At 35.4% G+C, this 18,571-nt stretch overlaps 1 protein-coding gene and 1 non-coding gene across 2 annotated transcripts in view; both read left to right on the top strand.

Moving 5' to 3' along the window:
* The window catches only part of LOC134801940 (nephrin-like), a 246,027-nt gene that overhangs the window by 162,380 nt on the left and 65,076 nt on the right, over positions 1-18,571 (top strand). The gene's annotated exons all lie outside the window — the stretch shown is intronic.
* Trnae-cuc (transfer RNA glutamic acid (anticodon CUC)) lies at positions 10,153-10,224 on the top strand. The gene has a single exon. It is a non-coding gene; the product is annotated as a tRNA-Glu (tRNA).

Genomic DNA, 18,571 nt, shown 5'->3' with positions numbered 1-18,571 from the left:
TAGTACTGGGTACAGCAGACTCACTCTCTAACAAGACGCGTCTGTTAGGATCAGGATAGATACGGCCGCTAGGTGGCGACAGCGCCACGCGCGGCTTATGGCTAGCCACCAAAATTGGTGTGGAACGGATGTACTTGTAGCTACCTGTAGCAAAGCGACGAAATCGCGGAGTGAGCCACGCCTGGTAAAGATAGAGTGCTCACTCCATACATCAGTTTTGGTACCAAAAAGACTATTATTTTCGCAGTTGACATCTAGCATCGAGTAGCGGAATTATGAGTACCGCTACTCGATACTAGAATTCTCTAGTGTCGCGACTCACGAAAATTGTATTGATCAACAATTTACACCTAATATTAAGAGCAGAAGTCGTTGAAAATAGCGTTCCGGTTAATCCGGTTATAATATTAGCTGAAAATTGTTGAGCATTAGACTTTTCGGTCGGTGCTACATCTATTATTGTAGAGTATCAGTACTGATAATTCTGCTACTCGATACTAGATGTCGACTACGAAAATAATAGTCTTTTTGGTACTAAAACTGATGTATGGAGTGAGCACTCTTTTTTTTTCTATGGTTTTAGGCAAAATTTTAATTTTTGTTACAAGCTTTTATCGCTGACTGTACTTTTCTTTCCACAGGCAACTAATACTCATCGAGACAATTCTAAAAACCCCAAACACAATTTAGGTTTCGTTGTTTTATCACCGTCATCAGATCAGCTCGATGGTACCATAATATTGCATTGTCACCCGACTTACATATGTATGCAAATTTGCAGCTTCATTGGAAGTCGGGAAGTGGGTCAAATTTAACTTGCAAGATTTAACCTACATAAGTACATTGCAAGTAAATGAAAAGCTTGTAAAAAACAAGGGGACCCTGGGCACCTTTAATATGTAACCGGAAAAGCATTAGACAAGCCAAAGAGAATTTGAAATAGAGAGTTACTGTCATGGTAAATTACGTAGCTACAGTACATTTACTGCCATCTTTCGACAGACGATTAAAACTGTTTGAACGCCATTTGACATTGATCAATATTCTTTCACTGATATCTGTTAACTTGTTAAATATTAATATTAACGCCAACTACTCGAGAGTAGGCTGAAGGTTATGGCGCCATCACTCGAAAAGATTGCACCATAGATGGCGTTAATATTAATAAGTTAACAGATATCAGTGAAAGAATAAGGATCAAAGTCAAATGGCGTTGTAACAGTTTTATGTTCTGTCCAAAGATGGCAGTAAATTTACAGTGGCTACATAATTTTCTTTGACAATCCATCTCTATACACTCTATTCTCTTTGGCCAAGCAAAATGTTGTAGATACAAAATAAAAATAGACTCACCAAGAAACAAAGTAGATTGTACCCCACAATTTAAATGAATTCATTACGTAAATTGGCCTTTCGTTCCAACTTTTAAACTCGACTTACCCTCTGGAGGGTTGTTTTCAAAAAATCCTGCACCTTCCCATTTTTTAATTGCATTAAGGCTGAAATGCAGGTATACTAAATAGTACGGAGGATGTAACTGGGGAACAAATCAAATTATTATTTTATATAATTATTTTACAGTTTTTTTTTTATTAAGTTATTAGTCCGCCAGTTGTTTACCTCTGCTAGTGTTTGTATTTTTGACATGTTTTGTATTTTGTTGTCTTTTATTTAGGTGTGCAATAATACTACATTACAATACAAGTGCTAATACTACATTACAAAAGTAGGAAATTCGCAACGAGTGATCGCCACTCGTTGCGAATTGAAACACGACCGAAGGGAGTGTTTTAAATTGACACGAGTTGCGAATTACCTTTTCGCACGTGTATCTTACTTTTTACAACATATGCATGGCCCTTTAAATTTTTGACATAGGCACGTATTGTCCTTAATCCCGCCCTAGGGCGGTAAAGCTGCGCCATATGTACTGTAATAGTTATTGACGATACAAGTGCGAAAAATAGGAATAATATTCGTACAACGTTTTATAGTACATATGGCCGAATGTTAGTTAATTAATATGATACCTATGTACCTAATCCAATATGTAAATTATGTACCTGCCTAAATGTATGACGTGTAATAACATTGTATCTGTATTACCAATAAATAATATGAATATGAATATGAATATGGCCCTTTAAACTTTTGACATACGCACGAAAAGTGCTATTTTACGCACTAGTGCGGGAAAATAGGACCATTTATGTACTGTAAAGAGTATTTTTATTGTATTTTTTGATGTAAATCAATTTTGTATCAAGCCGAAACGTCTGCACACGACACCACAAAGCTTAGAAATAAATGAAAAGTGGAAAAGGGCTAGACACGAACTCGCGACTCTTGATCACCTAGCCCATCGCGCTGCCAAGTGAGCTACTAACCCCCTTATTCATAAAACTTTACGGGCCTGATTTAGTTAAATTATGTTTTATCCCTTTCTTACAAATACATAAGTCAAAATGACAGATAAAGACAAACGATTATTAGGTAATTGAGGTTTGTAGCGCGTTTATGAACAAGGGGGTTAAAGTCATATATATTTTATGATATCATGACTATAATAAATTATATATTAATATAGGCAATGTCACAAGCTAAAAATGTAATATATAATCGCGCTCCCGTTCCAAACCCGACCTCCCTACTGATAACATAAATAATAAATAAAACGGACATATTTTTACTAAAGGAAATACCGTTCAAAATTTATTCACAGACGTATATCACTAGTGTCGTTAATAGACTATCGATAGTCGATATATCGTAGTGTCGTTAATACTGTTTATCGATAGTCGATGTATCCCTGGAGGCACATAATGTCCCAATACAGCGCTGACAGCTTTACGATGTCTTTGTTTAAAGCCTGTTTTAAGGCTAGACAATGAAATTTTGCTGCAATTCACTTCATAGCGTATTTTCGCAATACATTTTGAACAATACTTACTTACTTATGTGTTTAAATAAACGGGTTGCTACGGGTAGAGTAGGTACTACGTTTATTATTATTATTAAAACTTTATCCCCTTAAACCCCTTTTTTCCTTGTCGCGTTGAGTAAGTAGTGGGACAGATTTGGGGGAGCTAAGATAGGTGGGTAAGTTTTATTTATTTATTTATTTATTTTATTAGTTTTAATGTAGGTACATAATTATACTTAATTTTACAAATACTAAAAAGTACGGAACCCTCGGTGGGCGAGTTCGACTCGCACTTGTCCGGTTTTTTTAGTAAGTAGTTACGCAAAATGTAGTTTCACCATAAATTTATATATCATCGAAATATTAATCGTAATCTTTTCTTATTTCAATCTTCTCTTATTTTTATTTTGGCTCTAATCAGGTTTTTTTGCCATACTATTATATCTTTATTAAGTATACTTATAATTTTGCCATTAAACCTGTTATGAGTCGTTAGACGTCGCAGTATATTTTAAAATCTACTATTTAAGTAAAAAAAAACATTAAAAAAAAAAACAAACAATAAAAAAATACATTATCAAAGATCAATAAGTACGTACCTATATGATAATAATTTTATGTCACTGCTTATTTACTAAGTTAGATATTTTCTTTGTACACGATATCAAATTCATCGATATAATTACACACAACACTACCGCACCGCAATATTTACACACATTACACGTATCTATTACCACAAAAACGGTATTATGGTGCGCTAATACATCACTAGTGATGCGCATCGTAATGGTCTATATATCGACATATCGATGGCCGGGCCGCGCCGCTACAATAGAGTGGTGACAGCTTTACGATGTTCGCTAGGCGATATTTTAAAGGTGATTCTAAAATCTTTTAAAAATTTTGTGTGGCAAACTTGTGCTAGTACTAAAAAATAAAAAACGAAGAAGTAAAGCTTTTGGATTTAGGTAACTAATATGGCTCAGCGATCCAAAGAGGATCTTGGCCTCCGAAACGAGAGCATGCCACTTTTCCCGATTCTGCGCCGTTTCCTGCCAATTATCGGCTTGAAGCTGACGCGGATCCGCTTCCACACTGTCTCCCCAGCGGTATCTGGGCCGACCTACCGGGCGGCTACCAGTCGGTCTTCCCAGGTACGCCCTCTTGGCAGCCCGATCCTCTCCCATTCTTAATAGGTGACCGAACCAGCGAAGTCTGTGGGATTTCGTTTCGCCGATGATATTGGGTCCGGCCACCAACTCCTCGATTTCGGCGTTCTTCCGTATCCGCGTTCGGCGTTTCGTTTGGATTTAGGTACTTGTTAAAAACATTATCAGTGATTTATACGCTTTGATATGTTATGTGTTCAAATAGAAATGGCGAACGAAAAGAATTACGTACACAGAAAGAAAAAATGAAAAATAAATTTGTGATTTCATTGTCTATACCTATTATAGAATTGCGAAATCTATTTATCCACCAATCTTTATCGAAGTCTGACGAAAAGAAATCGACAATAAAATAAAATTCAGCCCACGTAGTTGTACATTTTACTAAATGTATTGCTTAAAAAATTAATAAAATTACTTTATTTGCATGGTTTCTGTTTCCTTCTCTCTACTTCACTTAATTTCTTCAAATAAACGATATTTACACCCAAAATGAGTCTGATAATACGCCGTCACATACAAAACAGGCCGCAGTCGATATAATCATTAATATTCATATTATTCCAAGGCACAAAAGCACTCAAGACATATTATTACCATCAGATAATTAGATTTACGGGGAAATCGAAAATTCCCGAAGTTTCGAGCGGTATTCTGATTATAAAATCTATAGGTTTTGATATTGATACGATACGAGCGCTTGCGCTTAGTGTTTTTTGAAACTTAGACTTAGACTAGACAAAAATTACCAATTCCACAATCCACTTAACGATTTTTTAACAGCCTACCCCCCAACCAACCTACTAACATACACGGCGAGCGCAAAAAAAAAGGTTTAATTACTGGATTACAGCACCTTAAGTAATTTCAAAATTAGAAATTAAACTTTTTTTTGGGATTATTTGAATTGACCATGAGTGTAGTTAAGCTAGATCTGTAGGGGTAACAAGATATCACTCATAACTTAATCTGACACACTCAAGTAACTACAAAAAATCCCCCAAATATTTGATATCATCCTATGTGTGGTTTGACGTCATTGGTCCTAAAATTTGGAGCCTGCTTAATAATATATTCTGGTGAAATAAGAGCCGCAACATTTCGATATTTCTCTTCCTGTATGTTTTACTGAGGTGTGTCACTTTTTTTTAATTTTTTTTTACATAATCAATTTTAAAGTTACTATTTCAATTTTAAACTACTTAAAATACAGTTTGTTGGCGAGCAGTATTCTATATATATGATCTATACTAAAGAGTATTATATCTATTCCCACGTTATAGGCTGAACCTAGTGTGGGGATCACTTCTCTTGGAATGCAAAATTTTTGAATATCAAAACATTAACTAACTTTAAAATTTAAATACCGCTTCAAGTCGTTTAGTAGGGATTTCTGGTATCTCACTGACTTAATTTGCTGTTAGGAGTTCGAATTGTTGCCGTGTATTTTGGGGCCAGTGTTATTTTAGTACCAGCAACACTTACAGTACTATCCATTGGTGGACCGTATGCCTTTTGTAATAAGGTTTATGAACCAGGGCTCGGAACCGGTATTTTTTAAAAACCCCGAAATAGCGCAATATTTTGAATGATTTTATGCTCTGTACGTAGGACTGAATCATGTATTTAGGTAAAAACTTCGTATTATTAGATTGTCCCAATAAAAATGAAATAATAAACCAAAGAACGAAAACAAACGTAATAATACCGGTATTTTTGGTATGGAGCAAATACCGGTTTCCGAACCCTGTTATGAACTGTCAGTTAACAGTGTGGGTGATGGTACGTCTTAGAAAAAGGATCTTAATTACCTTTTTTTTAACCTACGCATTAAAATTGTATCACTAGATTTCAATGTATTTTGGACAATATTTTTTTGTAAGTCTTAAAATAAAGGCTCTTACTCGTAAATCCCTCTCTTTTTTAAACCTACGCATAAAAATCTGATGGCTGGATTACAATTACAATGTATTTTTAGATATTAAGTACTGAACCCCTCGTGAAAATTTTATATTAAAGGAAAAACCGGAAAAAAATACGCTTCCGGCAGGACTTGAACCCGCGACCTCCGCAATCCGTGCGTTTGCTCTAACCAATTGCCCTAGTGCAAATTTCATTCGATAGGGACGTTTTGAAAACTCAAAATCCCATACAGAATGACACTTAAGAAATGCGTACGTCACGTCACCTTGGGGTTGAAAGGAAAAAGAAAGTATTTAGAATAATAAAGTGGGCAAAAATTAGTGTCAGTGAGTTCCTATATCGATAAACTAAATTATCGATACATTTCTCTAACACTAGAATTTAGTTATATATTTGCTTTCAATTTAATTACATTTTTACAAACAAAACTTGGAGCAATCACTAATAAACAAGCATTCATTAATTATTGTTGATTTTTAAATAATTAAAACTGCAACAACACGTTTCCTGTGTTTCTGTACATTTTTGTAAATTTGTTTCAATCTTAAGAGCCCATCAACGTGCACACAAGCGCCACCGCTAAATAATATTGTGATTATTTAAATTTAACGACAGGTATTTCAAAAAGGAGGTCGTAAAGTATTTTGATTGATACGTACTTATACTACATACATATATGTACTTACATACAAACTTCGCAATGATAATAAGTCACGAATTCTCTTATATATGTATATTTTTTTTTTTCCTAGCCTACTTTGGTGTCCCACTGCTGGGCAAAGGCCTCCCCTCGTTTTTTCCACTCGACCCTGTCATCGGCATTTTCCCACCATTTGGGGTAGAATGCGTCCAAGTCGTCCCGCCATCTCCTTTTCGGTCTTATATATTATTTCTTCGAAAAACATTCAAGCATTTCCTTTCCTATATACGTACTTTTGTTACCAAGGACAGAGACAAATATGTAATACAGACTGAAAATCTTTATATAAAATCTCAAAAAGTAGGTACTATAGGTTAGGACCGCTCATAACCTTCGTCTTTGTGACAAAAAAAAAATATTCATCAAACTTAAGAATTGTTTTTAATTATTTATACAACACACTGTAATCAAGGCTTTTTATTTATTTACTCGTACTCATATTGCCTATTTACTCGTAGATATTGGTAAAAACCGTTCCGGGCCATATTAAATTCATGTCAGATTTTTAAAATACTGCATACTGGCACCATCTAACTAAATTACTGAGGAAACAAAATCCAACCTTGTATGTTTTTTTCTATATATGGAACAATCTTACACAAATCGACCTAGCCCCACAGTAAGCTCACTATTAAGGCTTGTGTTTTAAACTAGACGACGATATATACCTATAACGCAATCACTGCCAGGGGGCGTGGCCTAGGAACAAACTTGTATGACGGTGAACGCACATGTGCGTCGGGGGCAGTTAATCTGTTAATAGATAGATAAAACATCCATAACTCAGGAACAAATTCGCGATGAACACACAAATATATGCCCTTACCAGGATTCGAATCCGGGACCTCCTGCTTCGTAGGGTCACTACCAACTAGGCCTAATTATATGAATATTCATTACCCTTTTGACATGTAAAATTTGTAATTTTATATTTTATGAATCAAGGAATATGAATATGAATAGGAGGCCGTTATATGTAAAGTTGTAGACAGTCTTTATTACTCAGCACAGACAAGATATCCCCCCCCTATCATATAGCTCTCCCCCCTCTGCTACGCATACGGTAGTTTTACTCCATTTTCGAGTCGAAGTGTCTTCCTTTTCTTCTCTATTCCTAGTCTATGTTACGCAGTGTCTTTGATCTCTGGCAAGGATATGTGGAAATAGATTGACATAAGCTACAGTGTTAGCTTACAAAGAAATTCCCGACGTGTTCCATTACAAAGAGAACAAAACACTATTGAAAGTTCTTAGAACTAAACAAAGCACGAACGAATATATATCGTATTCCCTTGAAATAAGGTACCTATTGATAATCGCGATCAATACAGAGTATTTTTTGTTAGGGATAAGAAGGAAGAATAAGTTCATCAAGGTTTGGGAGAAATTGGTGACCTACTTTTCATGAAGATAAAGAATAAATGTGACGTTCTCAAGCAAAAGTACCACATTGTCGCTTACCATAAGGTTGAAATTTGCTTTTCGTGAAATCTTTATACGAATAACCTGTCAGAGCGTCCTTATATGGCAAGCGACAATTGTACCTTTTGCTTAAGAATGTCACAAATGTCAAGAATTACCTAATTCAGCCAATCAAAATACAAAAGAACAAAAATTTAATACGATTTTACGATATCATTCCCTCATTGTAAATAATGCTAGTTTGTCCCCACAAAATGTGACGGAGTGGTCCTTTTTTTATGAGATGATTTTTACTTTTTACTTTTTCTCATGTAAAATATTATCTACAGCTGGAAAGACATGCAATAGCACTCGATTTTTTTAATTCATTGAAGACAGAAATACAAACGTGACAGAGTGGTCAAAATAACGAAAATAATTTTGACCCGACAAACGAAAGAGATATAAAAATCCGTCAAATTCCTGAAAACGTAACGTCTTCTGAAATCCTCTTATCTCCCGTAAAACCTCGAAGACAACTTGATTAATGTCCTTGGATTAGCCCGGGGTGGGTCAAAGTTCGATTCCCAGGCCAGCCTCTCCGTACAAAAGGCATTATCTTATTTGTACGTTTTTCTGACTTATGTCCTTTTAAGCTCATTTTTGTTGAAAATGTTTTTATGTCCGGTTTGCTTGTGTTTGTTCTGAGGATTTGAATCTTAATGTATTTTTAGCAAATGAATTATAGAGTGCTCTGGGATAAGTCCATGAATACTTTGCTGTTTATGTTGGTTGCTTAAAATAAACATTTTTTTAGGATATGCAATAAAAATAAGGAAACATCGCAGAAAAATAGCTTTTAAGATCAAAACAAATTTATAAAAATGTACAGATGAACAAGAAACGTGTTCTTGCAGTTTTAATTATTTAAAAATCAACAAAAACTAATGAATGCTTGCTTGCTAGTGATCATAATAATATAGTCGGCAGCAAAAGTTGCGGCGGCTAAGCGGGCGAGGTGTTCAAAATGATCTTGACGCGACTCTATTCTTAAGGGTGTAAGAGAAATTTGGATTTGTTTTCGATGTGATACTGAACCGTCAGTATCAAAAATAACATTTTTGGTTGAAGAAATGTCACACCTTAAACTCTCGCGTTTTGTACACATATTTAATTACACACACGGGTCTACCGCGATATAATTTCATTGTTTTTACCTTTAATTCCGACGTTTCGACGTTTCCGTGACCACAGCTGGTGCAACTCAGCTGACACGTCGGAATTAAAGGTAAAAACAATGAAATTATATCGCGGTAGACCCGTGTGTGTAATTAAATATGAAGAAATGTCGCTTTTGGAACTGACGGATCAGTATCATACAGGAAACAGATCGCATAACGAAAACCTGAATTAGCCTGAACAGCCTGTTCAGGCTCTCAAACATACAAACCTCATTTATAATAGAAGGGTAGACGTGTTCAAAGAAAACCGTTCAATCTATAGTACAGAATACGAGCCCTATAAAGAGCGGAGCCGAAAAGGTCAAGACAATCAAAACAATGAGGGATCTCGATTCAATTCTGACCAACGAGGAAGCCGATTCCGTTCTAACAATTCCATATGGTTTTCATCTTGTTTTGATACGACCTTGAGTGTGAGCACCAATCAGAGTTAGCGGGTCACGCTGATTGGTGCTGGCGCAATGTAACCAGGAGTCGTCTCAAGACATTTCGCTCGCACTTATTGGTGATATATCAGCGGAAATAATTCGTCTAGTTTTGAAAATTGGTACAGTTATACCTTGTGGTGCCCAGATAAACATACTAAAAGTCCTTGAGGGTAGGGGGTAATGCTATTCGTACAGGTATTTGAGATATGAGCAAAAATATGAATGAGAAGCTTTTCAAACTTACCAAATTTTATCAAAATCTAACGAAAGAAAAGACAATAAAAAAAAATCGACTCACCTAATAACACCACTATAGGTCGTATTAAATAAGATTAAAAGCATATCACATAGTTAAAACGGAATATCCGATATAGTCTAGTGGCTAGGATACCTGGCTCTCACCCAGAAGGCTCGGGTTCGATTCCCGGTATCGGAGTTTTTTTTTCCAAGGTAGTAGTAACAGTATCAGTATCAAATTGTTAAAACGGAATAGGTTTCAAGGGTGTAAAAATACCGTCCCTTCTGATACATAATTCAAGTCTTGTTGACCCCCGACCTATCCATCATGGAAGACGAGTCCAAGTGTCATTTTTCACGGGAAATATATTTGTGTAAACAAATTAAGAAACGCTTAAGTTTTTTTGCTGATTGTTGGTAAAGAAGAATTTGTCAGCATTTTTAGGTCACGGAAATTACTCATTGCTATAGAATTCGGATATAATGGGAGTGATGTCCCAAATTTCGAAGTAGCTTTTATTATTATATATTTTGTCGAGGACATCAACCTCTAAGTGGTGAAGATAGAAATGTCACATGGAGCGATGGTGCATGTTAAATATGTTCTAGGTACAAATTCTGGTCAATTGCTCTCTAGCTAAATCTAAAAAAGGTAAAGATTTTTTTTTATTAGGAATCTGGTGACCCACAAATTAAATTATTTCCTTTAGAAGACATATTTACTTCATATAAGTTTAAATGTTTTGATTGCGTGCAATATGTACAATATTTTCATATGTCATATTACTCATATTTAAGTTTTATTTTGTAGATATTCAATTCCGTCTTGTAATATTTATTTAGTTGAGTGGTTGTTGTTGGTTAAAGGTCAATTTCTGTCATGTCAGTAAAAAAAGTAATATTTACGCAGGAATATTGCAAATGTCACAAAATTTAGTCCTAAGCAATCTTATACCTTGAGTTCCTTAGCATAACAGCTAAAAAACATATACAAGTAAGTGGACGTTGACAAGTCGGCTCTTCGCAAAGGGTCTAATGATAGATTGATAAATGGCTCAAGGGCTCGACCTTATGCTATCTTTTTTAGTTCAACTGAAATAATAAATAGACCTTCCTTGCGCCATCTATCGTCGTTTCGTTTAAATTGGTCTTTTGTTTTTCTTCGAAAGTAGTTTGTAAGGCGTCTTAGGTTAAGGGTTTCGAAGTCATTTGGAAGTTTGCGTTACGAAGTTTGATTAAAAATTCCAGTATTTTTGGCTTCTGAGATTTATATCAGTTGACAGAGTTTTTACCTACTGTGAAAGCTTTTTATATATCACTTAAGATTTTTTATAATACCACTCTTTGAACTACAAAAACTGTAAAAGTTGTTTGCAAACATCACATAAAAACTTGTAAGAATTTAAAATATTAGACCTACATTAACTGACCCTTATTTAAAAAAAACTATTGATGCAGACAAAAAAATGAAAGGAATAATCAGTTAAATCATAAGCATGAAGCAAAAGAACCGATTAGAACTAGTGTTCTAACACTTCTAACCCATAAATATATGCTACAAGAATCATCATCTGATGACGTAAAATAAAAAATCATGACATTTATCTTCAAAATTATAATCAGTGATAAAGTCAGTAAAGGATAGATCATCAAACCCATAAAGACTAGACTGTAAAAGAACTGGAGGCAGAAAACATTGCAGGCCACATTAAGTAATAAATAACGGGCCGGGAAATTTAGAGAGAATTTACTTTGCGGGCGTAAGTTATGAGCGGGAGTATTAATGTTACGTGAATGGTTGTAAGTTTGATATATTCTGACATATGAGATGGTATTTGAAAAGATTTTCTTGAAAATGAAAAATACAGGTATCTTAGTATGATTTACTTAGAGAAAAATCAATTAAAGCAAGTAAGTGTTGACCAATAGTACTCCGGGCGATAGACTCGTAAAGTGGTCAATGGCGATGTGTAATGAACTCTCGTGGAAGTCAGCTGCCGCTCCGTTAGTGGATTTAGGAACGGCAGCCAGACGCAATTTAGTCCTTGCATCCTAATTGAAACTTTGTGATGTGATTGAGATGATACTTTATAAATATGCTATTGTGAATAAATAATATCGTCAATCGGCTGTATCGTGGTGAAAAGATGCCCATTAGACCGTAACGCAGGAGCTAGATGGAAGCAGCTATCACTTAATGAAATGCACCTTCCTAATTCATCACCAACGTGGCAAAGGAACATGTACAATGAAGCCTCGCGAACATCAAACACCGCTCCGTTGGTGGGTTGAGGAACAACATCCACTGTAGATACCAAACCATCAACGGAGCAGCAACTGATGTTCACAAGAAAATAGGAAGCGGATAAATTTAAAACGTAATTTCTAATCCCTTCCCTTGCACCACATCTTGAAAAGACCGTGACATATTTCTCCCGACCCGAGATAGAAGACTCGCAAACTTACTGGCGGTACATTTGGTTAATGCATATCTACTTATACCTAATACTTCACAAGTAATTATAATATGGTTCACGCATGCGGGATTAACTTGGTTGATTAAGAACTTTTCAAACCTCAGTTAATATTTGATTGTTTTTGCTTCTTTGCAGTAAATACAATTTGTTTTACATAATTGATAAATAATTAGCTGTAGGTGAAGATTGAATTGTAACTCATTCACTGCCAGCGTCCCGGCTAGGCGGGTTTTCTGATTATTCAAATTTGCTTTTCGCTAACAAACGGGAAAAACTAAGTCATCGGCTACACTTGTCGCGCTTAGCTCGCGCTGGCAGTGAACGTGTTAAGGAATATACTTAGTACTCATTTGGATGACTTCTTTGTTTTCATTAAGACGAAACAGGAGGTGAGCTCGTTGTTAATTTTGAGATTTCGAGGTGAATATACCCGTCGCTCTGACGGGGCGTAACTGCGATTGTATTTGTGTGTGTAATGTACGCACACAGACGCGTGCGCTCGTACTCGCGCCCGCGCGCACCTTAAGGGGCCCACTGATTAACAGTCCGCCGGACGGTATCGGCCTGTCAGTTGTTCGGAACTGTCAAAATTTTGTTTTAACTGACAGGCCGATACCGTCCGGCGGACTGTTAATCAGTGGGCCCCTTTACTGAAACACGTTTTAAAAATAAGTCACAGTAAATATGTAACAATTATGAATCTAATACGATTATTTATATTCTTCTGCTTTCGTAAGTAATAGTTACTGATTTTTAAAAAGCGTTTCTCAATGAAAAGACATATCAACTAACTATATAAATAATTCATAGCTAAAATAAAAATCATGTCACCCAATATTGTCGCAAGAGGATTGTAAATACCGTTGCTAGCGTATTATTTATTTTGCCTCAGGCAAAAATTACGAGAAATCATATTACATTCCACTACCTACTGGAAATATTTCTAGAATCTGTATTATAACATCGTATAAATATTTTTCCAAACATTTACACAGCGCGACATATTAGATTAGAAATACAGGGTGAAGTACCATAATGGAAATATTTGAAACTATAATGAATACGAGTAGACAAAGGAATATTTACTTCTAAATGGCAGATGACATAATTGCATTCTGACCACCATATTCATCATAAAACTTAGCAACCCACAACAACACTACAACAACAACAACAATAACAAACCTCTGTTAGTTTATGTCTCTTTGCGTAATTTTAACAAAGAGAAATGTCGAAATGATGTAACAACCAATCATCAACGGTTTCTTTAATTTTACAAGCGCTTATGAATAATAGGTAAGTACTATTAAAGATTTAATCATCTCATAATATCAAAATAGAACCGTGTCAAATATTAAAACAAAACTACTTTTTACAACGCTTGATAAAAAAAAAGATAAAAGTAATATATAAACGTAACATCGAGCAGAAATATTTTGCATATAATAAGAACTGTCTCAATGTTGTACTTCTAAAACATGTCTATCTATCTTTGAAGTCATTGATATCACTAACCTTTGTGGAGGTCACCCTGTATACGACATTATAAGTCAGAAAACGTGGTCCTTTTTGCCAGACCTCCATAAGTGCCGTCCTAATGTTTTAAATATTATCTTTGGCTGAGGGTGAGATGTTCAGAGTTTCGGGGCATTTGACCGGCATTTTGATGTGTTTTCGTAATAAGGCTTCTTTATATATTGACGATATTGAATTGGTCAAAGATATAGCAGCAGAAATAACTAAATGGGCAAGTTGTACAAAATTAACTGAACACATCTTTGTTATTAGGAAAAACGTGGTATTTAAACGATGAGCAAACAATACTAATCTAACTTAACCTAAAAACTAATTGCACAGTATAACAGTATATATGCGAATAATTATTCTGCTGTGACCATTAAAAATATCTTTTAAGAAAATAAGAGCGCTTGTGTAGATCATTTTAAACACCGCGCCCGCTTTCCTACTTTTGCTAGTCCCTATCCTCCTATTGCAATTTTATAGTTGTGTGATCACTCAAATATATTCCTACCACCATTGCAATTATTCGTCATTTATTCCATTTGCATTAACTTAACTTTTCTTTGTACAACGTCGTTGGAAAAGAACTTTATTTTGTACCCCTAGTGTAAATTTCATTCGATAGCGTGACGTGACGTACGCGTTTGCGTTAAGTGTCATTTTGTATGGGATTTTGAGTTTCCAAAACGTCCCGCTTGGCGCGCTGTTCAAAATCCCATACAAAAATAGATATAACACAAACGCGAACGCTCGCTTGAAGAATGAAATTTAAGGCCTGTCAGTTAGAACAAAATTTTTACAGTTCCGAACAACTGATAGGCCGATACCGTCCGGCGGACTGTTAATCAGTGGGCTCTTTAACACTGTATTCCGTAAGAAGAGAAAATTCGTTGTCAGTTCAATGTGACTCTGACTCTCATTTCAATATTTTTTTCAATTCAAGGATAAGCAAACACTTATCCCTCATAGTCAAGTGAAATGCGAAACCTTCACAATATACGGACAGTTTGTAAAGGATTTTGCCCAATATTATTGCTTTTGAGTGTACATATCCCACCACGTTTTCAAAACGCCCCCGTATATAGGTCGCTTCAAGTGACATCTATCCAAGAACAACTTCTACAAAAAGGGTTCCAAGATTAGATCTCAGAATGTTTTCAGAAAGGAAATGGGAATTTTAACAAGGGTGGAAAAGTTTAATTTGGGGACGGGAAGCCGGATGTTTGGTATCAAAGATTTTGGGTGGGGGATTAGCGCTTTATGTAGAAGCGTGTCGTTGTTTCGCGAATATAAAAGGCTCGTAGCTTCGTTCGACAAAAGGGGAAAACGGTCGATGTTGGAAAAATTGTGATTCCCAGAAACAGGGTTTTGAGAAATTGGCATGCTTAGATTGAAATAAATAGGTAAAAAAACGGAAGAAATTGAATGAATGAATGAATGAATGAAATTAATTTATTCCAGAATGTGAATCCAACAACGTAAACACGGAATTCTTATGTATGTATTTGTTAATGGAAATATGGTATATGTATCAGGTACATAAATTAAATATGGGACAGCAACATTGGGGCAAATAACGTGACATAATATTTGTCTATGTGTACAAAATATTACGTTACTTTTTTGTTTGTTTAAATTTTGTTTATTTGATTAAGTGAACAAGTAAAACGCGTCAAACGCACCTTTAATACCTCTCAACTTTCAAATAAAATTTTCTTTAACCATAATGTACAGTCACCTGCAAACATGCTCTTATGGCTCTACAAATAAGATTGTGTCAGATATTTTTGTGGCCTTCGTTGAACATATTATTGTAGGTGACTTAACCAAATTTAAAACCTAAATCCACAGCGCAGACTTCGTCAAAAGAGTACTAAACAAACTTCGTCTAAATTCGTAAATTAGGGAAGACGGTGTGAATCCAGTTCCTGGACGCCAAGCCACTACTTAACTTACTAAACATACTAATATACATATATCCGTACACTCGAACACATTAGTCTCCTTTCTTAACCAATAGCATAATGGTTTCACTTGTCTCAACTTCCACCATCCATCTCCTTCTAAACTTGAGTAAAAACTACGAACTCAAACTGAACTGAGAGCGTTTGACCCGGAAATCCGTGCGAAGTTTGCCGTCTTTATAAAAACTTATCTCTGATTGGAAACCGTAACGAATCAAGTTACGGGAGATAGCGAATAATCTGGCTAACAAGTTTTGTCAGTGACAGAATAACAAAACTATACCCATCCCTTTTTGGGGATATACGTAGTAGTAGTACTAGCATGAGAAAATGACAGTATGATTATCTCTTACATACAGAGTTTGCAAGTGCATGCGATTCAATTTCGCCGCGTTTGCTTTTAACAGACAATGCTTTTTCAATATTTGAAAGCAATCTTGTAGATTTCTATTCAATAAAGAATCTTGATAAACTTGATATTTATACGAGGACCTTGTCTAAATTTAGAATACGTGATTTAAACATTTGAATTGAATTCAACATGAAACTGATGATTGTTAAGTAGTAAGCTTTTGATCAGTCAAGCTCTATCTAATATATATATATATATCGAGTTGCTTGGTTGAATACATTTGAACAAAGTTACGATAGTAGGACGTTTTTTTTTCAATATATTATACCTTTTTTCATATTTTATCAGAAATATTCCCATATTTAATGCAATTCAATTTTAACGTCTTATTTATACTTATTTGTTGCGTTCATGACTGCCTCAGGGTTCAAAACTAAGTCCTACATTGTTATTTTATTAGTACCTATTAATAACAATAACTAAACACAGAGACGCTGTAATCACCTGGTTATTAAATAATTATTTAAAACTTACCATTAACTGTATTAGTTTTCCTGATTACACATGATAATAAAAAAAAGCTTTTATTTCGGAAAAGATATCCATAGTAAATTAATATTAAGTATATTACAAAACGAATTCAATATAATAAGGTAAAACAAAATAAACATTAATTTTATTAACTGATAACATTAAGTAGGTAATTATACTTAAACAAAGGGTTGTGTGTCACTGTGAATCAGAAATTAACATGCTTGTCCTTCTTTACACCAGTATACCAAAAAAAGAGATGAGTAAGTAGTTATTTTTAAGCTCTAAATGTCTATAACTTGTACCACAACTAAACAAATTAGCGGTATGAATGCTCGCGATTGGCGCGAGTACTCCGCAATTAACTGCACTTGTGGTGTCTTCGTTGGGTCTTGGTTAAACCCATTTATTGGTAACTAGTGAATAGTAGTCGTACGGGAAATTACCGGGAATATCCGTATTAGAGGACAAGGAAATTTGATATTCAAGAGCTTGCACTTAGTCAACAGTGTGGTGAAATTCCAGATGAAAAAATAAAACAAAATTATTACGTACTTTAACGTGATAGTCAAAGTAACCCGTTATACTTATTTGTGTATTTTTTGCATGTAATTAATGTTACCACCCTCCCACCTAATTATTTTAGGTATGCTGCTGGTAGGTTTACCGCATTAAATAACGGGTTAGCACTACTTGACTAGCTCGTTATGATTTCGCGGATTAGCAAAGTTAATAATATTGATTTAATTAATATACACGGTGGCTATCGAAGAGGTACCTACTGAGCATGGCAGGAGAGAAGAGATGCCTGTTAGACACAACAGCTAACAGAAGGGGCAAGATGGTTGGCCACCTGATACGGCACGACAGATTGAGGGGAAAAGACGCAGAGGAAGGCTCACATATCTCAGCCAAATAAAAGATAGAGTATCTGTCGTGTCGTACGAGGGAGTTAAAAGGCTGGCCCAGCAATGAGAAGAGTGGCGATTACTCCACCGACATGTGCATAGCTCTTAAATATTGATGATTACATTTCCGCAAAGTAACGCCTGATTCTATTAATTAATATTTTAAAAATACCGGGAACATTCCGAGTAATGTTCCTTTGCACATCACTATTTCATACAACGTTCTCAGCTATGTTGAGTAGAGATGTCAGAAGCACCTCTGTTACTGTCGCGAGCTAATTTAAGCTAGGGTGTTTTGTTATTCCGATCGCGTATACATTTAGCTAAGTTTAGTTATCATATTAAGCATAAATTAATTTATAGCAGAAACGTTTGCAAGAGTAAAAACGGGACCCTATTAATAAGACTCCATCACTGTCCGTCTGTCTGTCACCAGGCTGTTTCTCATGAACCGTGATAGCTAGAGTGTTGAAATTTTCACAGATGTATTTCTGTTGCTGCTATAACAACATATACTAAAAAGTACGGAACCCTCGGTGGGCGAATCCGACTCGCACTTGACCAGTAGTTATGAGTAAACTTGTCATTTCTCATTGCCTAGCCAATGGCAAACTTCACCACTAAAATAACCGTCAGTTAAGCTAACTCTAGTTCTAACCACAACCTGGGTTAGTGCAGTCCTCGTTAGTGGTTAGGCAGATTATTGGCTGCGAAACGTTGAATGTCTCCAGTGGACTACGTAAAAAAATATTGGTAGAGAATGCCTAATGACATTAAGTTCACCTTTTATACA

The sequence above is a fragment of the Cydia splendana genome, chromosome 23 (assembly GCF_910591565.1).
Source record: "Cydia splendana chromosome 23, ilCydSple1.2, whole genome shotgun sequence".
Lineage (NCBI taxonomy): Eukaryota > Metazoa > Arthropoda > Insecta > Lepidoptera > Tortricidae > Cydia > Cydia splendana.
This window is presented reverse-complemented; position numbering and strand designations above follow the sequence as displayed.